At 37.5% G+C, this 14,095-nt stretch overlaps 1 protein-coding gene across 2 annotated transcripts in view; it reads right to left on the bottom strand.

Annotated features, from left to right (window-relative positions):
• Positions 1-14,095, bottom strand: part of arvcfb (ARVCF delta catenin family member b) — a 352,935-nt gene that overhangs the window by 204,482 nt on the left and 134,358 nt on the right. For both annotated transcript variants that reach the window (XM_014018097.1, XM_014018096.1), the window contains exon 3: positions 5,368-5,463. The gene's annotated coding sequence lies outside the window, so the exon portion shown is untranslated. The remainder of the gene's footprint in view (positions 1-5,367; positions 5,464-14,095) is intronic.

Raw genomic sequence — 14,095 nt, 5'->3', positions numbered from 1 at the left:
GTGTGTGTGTGTGTGTGTGTGTGTGTGTGTGTGTGTGTGTGTGTGTGTATTTTTGCTACATCTTGGGAACCATTTTCTAGAAAAAGGCAGCCCCGTGGGGACCAATGCCCAGTCCCACGGGTACGGATGCTAATTTCAGGTGTGGGGGTTAGATTTACGACCAAGGTGTGAATTGATTTTAGGCTAGTTTTAGGGTCAGGTGAGGTTAAACTGTGAGGTTAATCTTAGGGTAAATGGTCAGGGTTAGGATATAAAATTACCAGTAAATGAATGGAAGTCAATCCATGGTCCCCACGGGGATATAAAAACAAACCTGCATGTGTGTGTGTGAGTGCACGTATAAAAAGGTTATTTTTTTACTATAGGACCCAGTGAGGATGAAGTCCTTATTCCCTTTGAAGCACACAATCCCTTTTTGATGTTTGTTACCCGCTGATCATCATTTATTCATCTTGTCTGAGGCTTCCACTCCAAGTGATGTGTGCCAAGGAGACTGTGTTTTTGAAAGTTAAACTCTGTGTGAATAAAAAAAAAGATTTATTTTGTTCCCATTTTTAAATGCCTCTTTTTCTGTATTGCTTTCACTGTAATTTGTTGTATATTTACAGCCTGGTGATTTAGGATTCCAAATGGAAACTCTGCTGACTAAAATAGCTTCCTTGTCTGTATTTAAAGTTATGTCGTACTTCAGATAAGTGACATCAGTAGCGTTCTAAAAGCGAAGCTGATCGGGCATACTTGGGGACAGGCTCTAATGAATCACACCCCTCGAGGGCTGGTGGGGGATGGAGACATTGCTTCCTGACTCATAAGAGGGGGGAAAAAATGGCAAACACGTCACCTACGCCCCACAGCTTATCATTAAACACCACCTTCTGGCCTTTCTTAAAATAGCCCAGAATGCAAAATGAGGGTCTATCTAAAGAATCCCCCTCTGCCGCTAAAAGACTGGTTTGGTCCAACAGATGTTTGCTAATGGTTTTAGTCAAAGGGGATATATTAAAAAGCACCACCAAGGCCTCAGTGTTTATCCAATTTTTTATTATTATTACATTTCCCACTTTTACTCCCAACTTTGTGTGATGGGAACACACAACTCCAAGGGCAGGACTGCCATTAGTACACACATCAACAGGATTTGTGGAGAGAATYATAGTTATGTAAAGGGATGAGATGTTAAAAAAATAATAAAATGTTTAATTAATACCTCACTGACACGCAGGTTAAATTTGAGCCCTCTTAAGGTMTAAACATATTTAATTAAAATGAAAAACAGTCTCATTTTCCATCAGCAGAGCTGATGTTTTACTTTTACTTTGCAGTAAACACTCCAGCGCACGCTCTGCTCTTAAAATAGCCAAGCAAAAAAAAAAAAAAAAAAACAGTTTTGAAAGTGACATATAGCACATAATGATACTTCACTTAGAAAAGGCTTGGTGAAGAATCAGATCATAAATCCCCAGTGCCTTGTTCATCAGCTCTGTTAGACTCCCCTTCAACAAATCTCCCAATGACAGGAGTCCCTTTTCTCGTAAACATCTCTGTAATAAACWGGCGTGTTGTTTTTCTGTAAGGAGCCACGGATCACATTATAGTACAATGATGAGCCTCTTCGGCATATCATCCTCCCATAAATTCGCTTTCCAATTAATTTAACGTTAAACATGTCATTATCATTTTCACAAGCTCGTCGACCAGACTGAGCTGGACCGGTTCACATGCCCAGCATGTTTCTACTGGTGAAAAGCATTCCAGACTGGGCCAGTTGGAGCGCTGCTGGCTTACATCCAACAGGATTTACGGCCGCTAATGTTGTATTCCAGGAGTTTCCTCTTACTGTCGTTTTAAAAACAACCATCTCAAAACAAAAGAACAGAGCCTGAAACCCTCATGAACACTTGGTGTCAAATACTTTGAAGCTTAGATATTCAGTGGAAGGAGGGTCGTGAAAGGAATGCCATGTTTAACATAATAAAAAAAAACACATCTTTAAGCAGTATTTTTATTTATTTTTTCTTCCACAATGGAGATTAATATACTCCCATGCTTTTATGTGAGAAACAGACCAATTATTTAGCCGAGTGCAAACCAGAAAGGACAAAGCTGGTAAAGAGGATGGATGGATGGATTTATTTATTAGCTCTAWACTGGCCAAATAACCTACCTTAAATAACTTCCTTAATCAGTAGCCCTAATTTAAGTTATTTTATGTGTACAAGTTTTTCTATGGCAGGGGTTCTCAAATGTTTTGTGTCTGGGGACTACTTTCAAAGGTGAAATATTTCCATGGACCCCCTCACAAGCCTAATGCTAATTTTAAAATAATTTACTGCCCTTCTAATCCCTAAATGCCATGGGAATAATAATTGTTGTTTGTTTTAACTTGTACATTGTTCCACATATGCATTTATGCATTTTTATTTAAATAAAAAACAGAATCAACAACTTATTGTAATTTTTTGAGGTTCCCCAAGCCACAGCTCGCAGACCCCTGGGGGTCCTGGGACCCCAATTTGAGAACCTCCATTCTAAGGATTGGTAAGTTTAGATTTAAGTTAAGCAGTTGTTATTTATTTTGTTAAATGAAAGATAGATATGGAATAAAATAAATAAAAAACTACAATTTGATGATGGAAATCAGTCAACAGCTGCCACAATTTCAACATATTTCATCATTCATAAAACAATGTAATACTGGTAGACCCATGTTTTACAAAAATAACAAACTGTCAGGAATTTTAACGCAAACAAGTAACAAATTAAACGCTACAGTTCCTTGAAGAAATGTTGATTTCCCGCTGCCTCTTGTGTCCGAATTTTACATGAGAAAAGACACAATTATAATCATCTTGGTTAAAACTTGTAAATGGCTTCAAGAGAGTAGCTCTCAGAGTAGGTCTTAAAGACGACTCTCAGCTACCATCKCACCKAGTTTTASCTTATTYTCTGTAAAACTGARGGAGTTAKAGCCATTTCTCTTTTTATTTAGGATAATTTCAATTAGCAGSGTGACTCCAAAAGTTAATCAGTTGCAGGTGAATATTTTCCAAAAGTTTCATTATATCTGTCCAGTAGTTTAGGGAATATTTTACAGAAAAATACACAGGGTCGACACCAAAAATTAACGCTAAAGTTTGAAGCACAGTTGTGCAAGATATAATGCTCAGAGTTTGTGGCGTGAATAACTCAGATATTATCATGCCACATTTTAGCTCAATGTCAAATTGATTGATTGAAGTTAGAYCATTTTTGAGTTTGGCTGTGGCAGCCATTTTGAAATGAGTTGACCCTAAAAGCTAATCAGTTATAGACGTATGTAAATTCAGTGATTACTTTCTYAAAGTTTCATTAAAATCTGATCATTGGTTTTTGAGACAAAAACTGCAGTGGGTAATCATTAGCACATTGCTCAAACAGAAAAGTTTGGATTTGTCACACTGTTTTGTTTCAAACCAGGCAAAAAAAATCGAGAGCTTCAGCTGAGTTTGTCAGAATTTGATTATGTTGGCGGTTTGGCTCTGGGTAGGAACAGTTTGAGACCTGAAGGATGAGGACGAGTGTGACCGCTGCCGTCGATGCTCAATTAGGAACCATCACCTGATTAGGAGCTGGSTGAGTGGTTGCCTTCCCAGAGGCAGCTCAAATGAAGTCCCTTCCTAAAGCCATCTGATGCCCAGCTGTGGCTGCAGCAGCTAGTGGCACAATTAGAAACTTTACAAACACCTGCTCCTCCTGCGAAGCTTCGTGGTTCCAGGTGATTTCTGCTCCCTCGGTAAGCAGATCAATATGTCACCACTTACTCTGACGCTGATGGATGACTGATTCATCGTGTGACAAATTCTCATCTGCCGCTTGGGAATTTTTTTTTTTTGCTGAGCTGTACGAAGGGTTTCAGGTGTGCTTTAAAAGCACRGCTAAGGAAGGTTACTTCGAAATTACCCTAAAAACTGCTGATGAGGCGAGAATTGCACAAACTCTGGATGTTTTTGATGTGTCTTATTGCTGAGGCTTCATTTAAATTTAAAGAAATGCCACAATTGTAAATTCATTACTATATTTTTCAACACATACAGTAATTTAGCTAATGYCCATAGATTTAATTGCAAGTGGAGTATCTTATTCTAACCATTATTTAATGTTATTATAMAAAAAATAAAAAAAGAAACAGAAAATTGAGGGAAAATATAAAAAAAGGCATTGTCACCAGGACTGAGCCTCCCATTGAAGATTCCTGCTGTTGCTGCATTAAACAACATTAAAGTGAAATGCTAATGCCCAAATGAATATTGMTGAATGATGCCAGGCAGGATAAGTGCAGCTTAGAGAGGTGCTTAGAGTCTATAGCTGATCGTTTTCACAGCTAGAAGAAAAATAAATCAGCTGTTGTTTACCATCCATATTTTATTTAATCCGTCCTCTTTGAGCCGAGAGGATGGAAAACACTGACAAAAACAAAAAAACATTCACATCTGCATGAATACTTAATTCTCCTAGAAGAAACGGAGGAAATAAATTAGAGAAAATAGGTCGAGGAGAAGCTAAAACCACTGGCTCTGTTTCACATTTCAATGCTGCGTTTTTATTTTTTTAAGTTTCCCAGTAGTTTCTGAACGGGCGCTAAAAATACATTTAGCAACAGGTTTTAGTCGATTATTCCAAAAGCACAAAAGGAGGTTGGGGTTCCGAATGAGGCGCAGATAATTTTGAAAGAAACGAGTCGGCCCCTTTTAATTTTCTTTGGCAACGTAAAATCATTAAAGCAGCAAAGAAAGTCTTGTGAGCGCGAAAGCACAGGCACGAACATGAGTCAGCATTTCAATTAGCTCTCTGTCCAACTTCTTCAAGAAAGTTTTCAAAGCAAAGTCACATAAAATGAGCAAGTCTTTTTTTTTCTTTTTGCAGAATATAAGATGTCCAAATTGCAATTAAGCGTCTCGGGTTGTATCTAACTAAAGGTGACGGACTTCAAACGTTTAATTACACACTTGAGTCAGTCTTTAGATATCCTGGGTCAGAACAAATGCCTTCTGCCATTCTGCTCCAAAACACCATAAAATCTGAAGGAAACTAAAAATCACTTCACCTCACATGATTCAGCTGTGTGAATTATTAAAATGAGAGCGTACTGGAGGGGGAGGGAAAGACTCTGAATGTGTTAGAAAAAAAATCATAAAAGCTGCTCAAGTGAAACAGCGAAGCTTTTGCAAAGAGAGATAATAGAAATATTGAACTCTTGGATTTGCAAGACTAAAAAAATTAAAGAGTGGAAGAAAAAAATGGCTAAAAAAATGTAATTGCTTCAGCGATGAAGTGAACAAAGTGATTAAAGACGGCACGAGACGTGGAGAGAGAAAAGCGAGCGTCTACCTTTTGAAGTGAGTCCCGTCAGATCAGGAGGAGACCGAGGCTAGGTGCAGATCTACCCGAGTCAAGTCGGCGGTTCAGTCGGCCAGCGGACTCAATCTGTGGAGGAGAAGCATTTTAAAAAAAAATGTTCAGCCAAACCCAACGAACCAGCCTCTATAGAGACACAAATACAACATAAGCACACCTGCAGCATGATCAGTTTATCATCAACTACAAATCATTTTTTTAAGTGCACCAAACTCCTCTAATCTTAATAATTCACGCTCTGAATTGTATCCATAACATTGATAAACATATCCACAACAACCAAATCCAAGACAGAAAGTCCAACCATTTATTTAATCTAATAAGCATTTACACAGTTTATCAATGATTTCTAACCTGACTTCTAACCTGCAGGACTCTAGAGCATAACCGGGGCTATGCCACGGRTTTGACCCCCGTCAATGTTGTACTGTCCTGTTTCTTTTAATATCACACACATTAACAAACTGTGAGCCTAGAAGAAATGCATATCCTTCCTTGTCTTCCACGCCTTCTTTAAAAACAAGATCTCATATCATCTGTTAGAGCTTTGAGTATGTGTTAGGAGTGACTCTCAGCTACTACGACATCAAACTGGGGCTCAAATCACCTATTTATAGGTGTTTTTCTGTTTGTTTGTTTTTTTCTCTCAGAGGGGGGTCCCAGGGGACCCCAAAAGTTAATRAACTGTAAAAGGTGCATCAAATGATCCTGGAATTTAAATCTGTCCTCTGGCTTATGAGATATTTTGCTAACAGAARGAGAAGGTTGACTCCACCAGTTACAGCTAAAGTTTTACACAAATATCTTGTGCATTTTGTTTGTGCTTATAGTATGCGTTTGTGATGATTCTCAGCWACTACCACACCAAATTTTAGCTTAATGTTTGCAAAACAAACTCATTTATAGCCTTTTTTGGGTTTGCTACAGTTACTGAGCTGTGTGACCATCTGGAATTGGATTGACCTCAAAAGATACATGTAAAGTTTACTTGCTCAGGGTCTTGTTCAAATCTGCTCATGAAATGTTTGAAAACAGACAGACATTTACATTATTGTTGACAACATGACCAAAATATATGCACAATGGGTTGCCTTCAATGAGATTTGCCTGGTTACGTAAAAAAAATAAATAAAAAGTCCACCTCTACAGCTGTGAGGGGACAATGGGGGTCATCATAGAAAAGTAGAGCTCAGAATTGAACATTGCAAATGCTTAAACTGTTGAGGAATTATTAACACCTCATTGTGTCGATGAACYAATGACGTCTAATTAACTGTGTAGTGAAAAGTGTAGCAGCTATAATTATCTATTGGCTGTGTTATTTGTTCCCCATTCCTTCAGTGTAATATTTAGCTTTTTGCCCACATAAGCAAACTTAGAAAACACAAACTCCACAACAGAGTTTTTCTTCCCTACAGAAAGTGTAGTGTCTTAGAAAACAAGACTTGTCTGTTTATCTCTTGATGGATGTTGTCACCTGGTAGTAATGTCTCCTGTTGAACTTTTAAAACTACTGAAAGTCTGCAGCAGTGTTTGCCTAAGTTGTTCGGAATCAGTTGAATTAGGATCTTCTTGAATGGTAACCAGTTCTTAGTTTGAACGTTTACTCATACTGTAGAAAAATACATTTAACAAAGCTGCAAACAATGCATGCATCTGGCTCATATGATCTATTACTCTTATCAGAAAGGTAAAACCACATCCCTTCAAAATAAAAGCACATCCAGTACATTTCTAGTAATGTACACTATTTTTTTTAGCAATATTAGTTTTCAATCCTCTTTTCAACAGTAACCTGCAATAACTAATTATGTATTAAATGCATCTATTTAAATCAATTTAACTGAACTTTTCAAAACAAAATCAAAATAAAGAGATGTAGGTGAGTAAAAGTTGAAAATCATAGCATTTCTGCTAATCGTTATGTGTGTGTGTGTTTGATTGTCTGCCATGTTAACAAAACACCTCAACAATGATATGTCTATGACTGATTAACTTTTAGAGTCACCATCGCTGATGTAATCAACATAGCCCATGTAAAAATGGCAGCTTCACAAATACTGATCAAAAGGTTTGTCCACGTCCTTTACCCTGAGCAAAAACTGATTGTTCTATTTTTAAATGTTGCCATTAGTCAACTCTTTTATTTGTTTAACCGTAGAACATAACATTCTAATCCCTTATCAGTCAGATAGGCCTCTGCTGTAAAAGTTCCCTTTTTTAACCTTGCCTGTCCTCATTATTGGATATTTCATAATGCAGATTACAGTTGGTACAAATTGTGCTGGTGTCTAAAAATTAAACCATTTAATCAGTTTTTTTCCTCCAAACACTAAAATCTTAGAAAACATAGAAATAACTAATCTAATAAAGCTAAAATTACCTTATTATAAATGATAAAAGTGGTTATTAAGATTTCTAGAGTTTTTACAAGAAAAAATCTCACGAAGAACAAGTCTAATGATCTCTTATTCACTAAATATAAGAGCTGGAAGGTTATGTGGTCGATATTTGATTCTTCCTAATGAGGCAACATTTGCTCAATACTGTAAACAAACCAATTTCTCAGCCTGACCTCCGTCCTCACACTGTAGCATGTCCAAAATATAAACACCACYTGCGCAGGGGAAGATAAAGGCCACTGTCCAAAACTGCATCACAAATTGGATTGAATGCGTCACGCTCCAGGATGAGTCATTCTGCCGAGCTTCCCAACCTGTCCGGAGACTCGGCTGCCTTTGTCAGCTGGGGAGACACGAGCCTGCTGGACTCGGCGCCTCCTAGAACATCTCACTACTGACATCAAACTGTTTGACTTRCTCCTTGCAGCGTGGCATTCATTTGTAGTTTGGTTTTAATAGGACAAAACAGCTGCTTAAAAAACGACTTCACAGCTCAAGGAGTGCTTAAACACTCGTTGAAGATTTATTGGAAATAAAGGCAGCTCCCTTATTGGGTTCATCGACAGTTCATCTCCCACATTAGCTGATATTCACTGAGGTTCTGCTTCTAAGCAGAAAGATCTGTAAAAGAGAAAAACACGTTCTTATCTTTTAAATAGATGAGAATTGGAAAAATATGCAGTTTTTTTTCCCATGAAGAAATCACTGATGTTATCTCCAATTTAGGAGTATTTTTTAAATATGTTTCATCACATTTTATCACACAGACAAGCGCATTGACAAGTTTCATAATTTGAATGGCTGAGTTTATGACTCAATTACAAATAAATACACACATAATGGGCTTGAATTACATGAATTTCTAGCTTTAAATAATTTATTTTACATTCTCTTTATCCAGATTGGAATGGTAAAACATCTTTGTTAAGCCAAAGCCAATTTTTTTTGCACTGATAGAAAGTGCAAATGGAAATGAAAAACCTAAAACAAGTTGTTAGGTTGAATTAATGATACAAATTCCAATAACATACAGCTTCAGGTGAATGGCAGGTGACAATTTGGAGGAAGTTACCAGAACCTTTAATAACTTTTTGTCAGTTAAGTTGAGGAGCAAACAGTTCATTTTAAACAGCTACTTTTAAACCCATTAATGAAAACAAACATGTCTTTCATATAAGAAACATAACTAACACTGAGGTATTTAAAATTATTTCTCCATTAAATACTTCCAAACATAAAGATGTGTTTGATCTTGACAATAACTTTTTTAAATTGAATAAAGAGGCCCTTGAAATACCATTTACCTATTTGATAAACCTCTATCTAAAACAGTCAATTGTTCCAACAGTCTGGAAGAAAGCTAAAATACCTCCAGTTTAAACAGCTGTGATAAAAATCCATGATAATTTACCATTTTACCTTTAGTTTCAAAGATGGCTGAGAAATGGGTCTCCAATTAATGAACTAACCATACTAATGTGTGTTCTACACCTCTCCATGTGATGCAGTTTGGTATTGGAAAACATACTTCAACTGAAAAAGCTAATGTTATTTATTTATTTATTTATTTATTTATTTATTTAGAGAAGATCAAAAACTTACAGGACAAGCAAGGTTGTGTTGGAGCTGTCTTAGATCTAAAACGAGCTTTTGAAATCCTATCTTTCTAATAGAGAACAGGCTGCACAGATAGGTGATTCAGTCTCACCATATCTTAACTGCTCAGTTGGACTCACCCAAGGCTCTATATTAGGACCTATTCTTTCACATGCTAAAACAATGCAGGAAGCAGATGATGTTGTATCTGCTGCTATGGTACTGGTGTCCCATTGTCTTCAAGATTCATGCTTATATCTTAACAGAAAAAAACTGTTTTTGTTTTTATGCCAGCAAGAAGATGGCCCAAAACCAAATGTTGTGAATGGAGAGAGACTTGGATTGGTACAAGTACCATGGTGTTCTATTTGACTCAAATCTTATTTTTAGGCAACATAATAAGAAGACTACTAATGTAATAAAATTCATAGCTCTTATAGCCATTAAAAAGGAAAACTTTAACTTTAAGTACTTAGTTTGGAGTCGTGACTGGGTACAATCTGCTCAACCGCCATTAAATAGTGATGGGACTCCATGACAGTGGTCTGTGTCATGCATGTAGCAGACCTTGTTGCACTACTTGGGCCACTGCCTGGCTCTGAGCAGTCAAAGGCAAATAATCCTTGGGGACCCCTTTATGGATCCAGAAAAGCTCAGATCACTGAGTGTTTCTATCCTCGTGTCCTTCATCCGATGGACACTAGAGCAATGGGCCCACTTATGTGTCCCCAACTCATATGGATTCTTTATCCATCCCCAATAACCATAAACCATAACAAAATTTAACTTGGCAAATTTTCATCATATTACACCTTTTCTCACTTCACAAGCAAAACTTGTATGCATGCTATGATTTTTTTCATSTATATCTTATCGTCTCACAATTTGGTCCCACACAACAGCAAATATGCTACAACCCATCAAGCCTCTCTTCAAAAAGACAATTAAAGTTTTAGACAGACGTAAGATGAGATGAGATGAGATGAGTTGAGATGAGATGAGATGAGATGAGATGAGCCTTTATTGTCATTGTACAGAGCACAATGAAATTACAGTTCAGAACACCCATTTACAAGAAGACAGAACATAACAAACATAAGAGAACAGACCTCTGACTAGAGGGGACTGTGTCATAACAAGACGGAGAACAGAGTTTGGGTGAAAGTTGACATCAATTTGAGGAACACACTTGAAATGAACTGCCAGAATGCATTTAGACTGTGATAGCTATTCAAATTTTAAAAATAAACTTCAAGTTTGGCTTGAAGAAAATCAGTCATGTATTCATTTATAAAATACTGTATGCCTATTTTAACTGTGAACTTTGCAGTGTGCGATGTTTGTATGTTTTGTTGGATTGTTTTGATCGATTGTTTTTTTGTGCACTTATTTTATATCTGCTCAGGACAAAGGGTGAAATGCTGCTGTTGAGCCAGCGCATTTATATTCATAGACACCTACTAGCTTAACTAAAACCCGAAGCTGTCCACATGGACTAGCCAAATGTCCTCTGAAAGAAAAAAAAAACATTTGTTATCAGATGGGACAAAGCCCAAGCTATTTGAACACAATGATACAAGGTATGTTTGAAGTTGTCAAGGTGAGGCTTTAAAACCAACTGTCAAGCATAGTGGTGGTAGCATCATGCGGTGGGACTGGTACACTGCACAAGATGGGTGGAACAACCTAAAAAGAGGTTTGCCTCCAAATTTTACAACTTCACTTCAAATCATCAGCTAGAACTTAGACACACATGGGCAATGATCCCAAACACAGAACTGGTGTCTGATTGGACAAAGCTGGGTAACATTAGGCATTTGGAATGATTTTTCCACCAAAACCTCCAACATCAAACGTGTTAAAAAATGCATAAAAATATGCCTAAAAAGCTATGTCCGTGTCAAGAAACCAACCAAGGTAAATGTTCTCCATGATTTCTGCCAAGAAGAGAGGCCAAGTATCCAGCTAGAAGCTTGACGACAGCTAAAAAAAAAAAAAAAGCACAAGCAACTGAGCTGAATATTAGTGGGCTGGATGCAATTTTTTTCAGCCCCTTTGTATAGTTTTGACCCCAAATTCTGGTTTAAAAAACTCACTGAAGCTACATGTTGTATAATCAGTTCACCCAGGTAAATGAACCTTTCAAATAAAGCTCTAAATGAATGACATTCATGTCCATGAGGAGTGAATGTAAACTTTTGTCCACAACTGATAACCATTCTTTTTGTAAAACATACAATTGTGAATAAAAAAAAWGTTTCATTATCCCTGATCAAAAGGCCCTTAGTGAGTAATAAAAAAGATTCTTTTCTTTTCTATTTCTTTGCTGCTATAATAATTAGTATGTGTCCCCTTTCCCCAGGGRTTCTTGGTGCTTTCACTTAAAGAACAGAACGGCTGTGAGCACCWCGGATTTCTGCTACCAACATCAAAGGTACCACAAAGCCTGGCAGCATTTGTTATCTGTCCGTCTCTCTCTTAGGATCCTGCAGGAGGCCTTACATAGCTCCTGAATGGAGATTAAATTGACCCACAGTCGCAGCTCCCAATCTCACTCTGATTAGTTCACGTTTAATTTCTATTTAAAGTGATGAAATGCTTTTGTAATTGTCAGGTCATCAGCAACAAGCTGCTCTTTGAATGAGAGGATTGATGGTCAGTGATGATAAATGAACAAGTGATGCGCCTGCTGCCCTCAGCTAACGCTGCTTAACCTTCCGACCGATCCCGTGGAGCTGACCAGAGGTTAATGGCGGGAAATGATGGCTGTGGCAGCGGGGGCTGAGAACTGGTGGTGGTAAATGGCCAGTTTTGACAAAGTACTGACCCTTTACAGATTCAAGGTTGAGAAAGACATGCACTGGCAGCACAGAGGAGCTAATGTGAATAAAGAGACACTGTTCACACTTAAACATTCAACAGGACACTTTTATGAGTAAATGAAGACATGACTTAATGGCTTGGCACTCTTTGAAGAAATACACCGCCTGCTGCTTTTTCCACTAGAGTGGTGTTTTAGATTTAAACCGTCTTAAGCTAAGAAAAGATAAAGTTGTAGCCATTCTGATCAAACCTTAAAGGCACAGTGTGTAGGATTTGTTGTTTTCAGTGACATCTAGTGGTTGAGTGGTTGAATCATCCTCCCTGGTCAGGTGTCTCTCAGGTGTCAAAAACCATTGATAATTCCAACTGCGATGTCTCCCACCAGCTTCAGGGCTAGTGATGTTTCAAGTGGTAAGATTTTGAGCTTTAATAAGTAAAATTATCCCAGCTACAATGACAGACAACAAATATTACATTTATAGTATTACAACTAAAACKGTTTTTGADGCCGCCACCGCAGTTTGTCCTTCATGAGCCTTCGTAGACAAGATGGCGGTGCAAGATGGCGGCTGCCTGTAGTGGCGACCCACGACCATGGAGATATAAACAGCTTTTTATAAGGTAAAAATAATAAAACAAGGTCTTTGTCTGCAATGATTAGACATGTTTTTTATTATTGTCATTAGTGATTATCTCAATTTCGGCTAAAAGAATTGACAAAATCCTACACACTGTGCCTTTAAATAATGTTATGCACATTCTTGTACACAGCATGAGGTGCCATGGTCAAAGTATGTGGTGTGAATAGGGCTGGGTGATAAAAAAAATAATGATCACCTTAGACAAGCGATCAATATCAATAGAAAATATGTCTGATAGAATGTTGATGATTTTACTAAACTCCAACCCAGAACCGTATGGCATTCTGGAGGATGTAGGCAGAGGAAAGGCTTTAGCCACTTAACCTCTCATGGTCCAGCTCAGCAAGATTGGTGACATCAACTAATACACTCACTCTTTGGTCAGCCACCAGCAATCTATAGAGTAAGATGCGCAGCAGCAGTTTCATGTTTTGCTATTGTGCCCCTTAACTGCTTAAAAATAAAAAAGAACATGGAGTGAAAGGAGAAAATGAGTGAAACACTTCGAGAGGAAACTGTGGATAAAAGGGTTAAAAGATCATGTGACCAGTTTGGCAGCATTTCAGATAAGTTTATTACTCTGAAAAGAGTCAAACCGATGTTGGCTGCTAACGATGCAAGGTCATCGTCCCCAACAAGTCTAGGAGTAKAACAATTTTTTTATCATGTCAGCCAATTTCATCTGTTAGAGTACAGACTCAAAGTGATTTAGACTTTTTTATTGAGAAAGTTTACTGGCTGGGAAATTAAACGTCTTCTGCTCTAGGATAAAAGTCCAGTTGTTTTGGAGGTTTCTAACCTTTTTGGGTGGTGGGGAGTGYGCTTTACAGCAATGTCAAGCAGCCATAGTCATCAACATCCAGCAGTGTAGCAGTGAAACAACATACAAGCGGGAACACATAACCATCGAGAGGTACTCGGCAGTAGTACCATATGGCAAAACATCAACAAATTATAAAGAAATAACAGATGCAGTGGCCTATCACTTAGCAAAGGACTGGCCAGTATGTTTGACAGATTTTCATAGTTGTGTAGACCTCTTTATAAAAGGTTAAATGTTACATTTAAAATAAAAATATTTAAATTCAGGATTATTCTGGTTATTTCAAATATGTAAAACATCCATTATTATCAATGTTGACTGATACAGTGGTTTGCAAAAGTATTCATACCCCTTGAACTTTTCCATATTTTGTCACATTACAACCACAAACATAAATATATTTCACTGGAATTTAA

The sequence above is a fragment of the Austrofundulus limnaeus genome, unplaced genomic scaffold (genome assembly GCF_001266775.1).
Source record: "Austrofundulus limnaeus strain Quisiro unplaced genomic scaffold, Austrofundulus_limnaeus-1.0 Scaffold183, whole genome shotgun sequence".
In the NCBI taxonomy this organism is placed as follows: domain Eukaryota; kingdom Metazoa; phylum Chordata; class Actinopteri; order Cyprinodontiformes; family Rivulidae; genus Austrofundulus; species Austrofundulus limnaeus.
The sequence above is the reverse complement of the archived record's forward strand: the minus strand, read 5'-3'. Positions and strand labels throughout refer to the sequence as shown.